A 2,322-nucleotide genomic window follows, 5' to 3' on the forward strand; every position below is an offset into this window, starting at 1 on the left:
TAAGGATTCCCTTGGTATCCGCTAGAGCAATTGCATAGATACCCTAAGCCATTGGGTGAATTCACGCACACAGTGTTTCCAGTCCGACATGCATAGGAAGACATGTTTCTGCTCGCCACCTCACATGTTACATTTCCAATTGCCCAGTCAAGCACCACCGGTTGCCGCCCTTTTTAGGTATCATTGAACCTTGTCGTGGTTATATACTGAGTTGAAAACAAAATTCTCCGCTTCCACCACCATGGAGTAGCCGCATGGGTTGAAGTGCCAACTAGTCGTACTGTTGAGGTAGTCGACATCATAGAATACGGCATGGTAGCTTGTTAATCCCATGGTAATGGTGTTTTGGCAGCAGCCTATGCCGACGCACGAGCCATTTGCCAGTTCGTCCGGGCTCCAACACACCGATATACACCCTGCTACATACCTTGATTTTCCTGTGTAAATGTATCCCATTGAGTTGCAACCAATGCTTATGAACTTGTTCTGCACGTCCGAGAACCGATATGGCCATGCTAAGTAAAAATCCCAAGGGCGCAAATCCATTTTTGCTGTACTAGAATTGTAGCAATATGATGGGATGGTCATTAAAACTCTGGATTGACCGCGGGATGCTGAGATGTTTAGAACCTCCTGTTCATGAATGAATGGCCTCTCAATTCCATCAACAGTCCTGCTGCAGTTGACCTCGAACCTTTGTTCGATGGCACAACCAATAGCAATGCCACATGGGTAGGGAATCTCAATGTCACCGCAATGTGTTCTGCATCTGTGCTTAGGTTGCGCCAATGACATAGATGCGAGGTTCAACAGGATTATAACGGCGCCGAGCAGTATCATCGAGGCCATATTAATTCTCTGAAATTGGTGTCACCAAATTAAGTGTCTGTTGTGCTAAAGGAGAACAGAAAACATCTTGAAAAAACTTTGATTTTATCACTTTTTAATTGGCTGGTAGGTTGAAAGTTTCAATTCCTGTGTATGTTCTTGTTTAACTTTTATATATGCTAAAGAAACAACAACCTGAAAAATAAGAACAGGGTTGAATGAATGGGTTTCAATATTTGTATCAAAGAGCAGTAATCTTACAAATAAAATGGCATGTTAAATTTCTGGTCAGTCCGTCCGACTCATATTAATTCACGCACCTTTAGTACAACGTTAGTACAAAATTATACTAAAGCAACATCAATTAATATGGATCGGGGGGAGTATTACTTTTTGACACTAGACAAAGCATACATTATATTAGAAGGTCTCTTCATATTTCATTTATATGTTCAATAATACATCTTGCTTTTGGGTTGTTGTGCGCCGCTTTCGTCCAAAATATATGACGCCTTGTATGGAACGACGAATTAGTTTTTCCCTAGTTTCTAAAAGATCCATGACATGTGAATTACCACTGTTGTAACAAAAAGTGCCATCAGAATCACAACATCAAAATTATCAAGCCAAACCAAAACGTGAATTACTAATGTTGGAACCAAACATATATTATTTTTTGGACAGTACACAGAACATATATATTAGAAGGTGTCTTCATATTTATCTCTCAATTTCTAAAATTTCCATGGCATGCATGTAAATTGCTAATGTTCGAACCAAATGAAATTGTAGTACTACATGATTAATCATAGTCAGGGAGGCAACTCTACAAGGCGGCTTGCGGTGGTCCTAATTGCAATTGGTGAGAACTTTTGGAACATAGATAGCGGAAAATGAACTTTAAACATTAGGAATTTATTAGATGCTAGTATTTTCTTAGCTTTATTACCGGTCGCTTCCAACAATTAGCTCTGAACATTAGTAATTAGGATTGTGGACACTTCCGATTCCACAATTTTATCAGAGCCAAGTCACTGGATCACATATTATTTACACTAGAGTGCTATTTGAAAACATCGAAACCATCAAGTCAAACTAGAACGCTAACAACAGAAACAAAGGGAGAAGAAGCAAAATCCAGAAAGTCCACTAATCTCGGAAGGAAGCGGGTACCGTACCAGGGGTAATGGCTGACTGGGAGCACAATGATCGACGTGATTGAGGTGATGCCGGAGCGAAGCGAGCGTGTAACCAGACAAGGGGACGAGGTGGAAATTGAACATATATAGGGACAGCCTTTTAACGTGGTGACTCTTTTTGAAATGTTCAGCAGGGAGATTTGGTCAAAACTCCAACCAACCGGTGCCACTAATTGATTGTTAACCTGTTGAGTGGGGAGTAAGGTTTTGATTTATGGTGGAACTAATTGTATTATTTTGGGAAAAAGTCACCATACCATTACTCAAAATCTAGCATCACAAAGCACACACAAAC

The 2,322-nt window shown here is 40.3% G+C and overlaps 1 pseudogene; it reads right to left on the reverse strand.

The window, feature by feature from the left end:
- The window catches only part of LOC123107531 (putative wall-associated receptor kinase-like 16), a 4,631-nt pseudogene extending 3,782 nt beyond the window's left edge, over positions 1-849 (reverse strand).
- Positions 850-2,322: the final 1,473 nt, after the last annotated feature.

Source organism: Triticum aestivum, chromosome 5A (genome assembly GCF_018294505.1).
Source record: "Triticum aestivum cultivar Chinese Spring chromosome 5A, IWGSC CS RefSeq v2.1, whole genome shotgun sequence".
Classification (NCBI taxonomy): Eukaryota; Viridiplantae; Streptophyta; class Magnoliopsida; order Poales; family Poaceae; genus Triticum; species Triticum aestivum.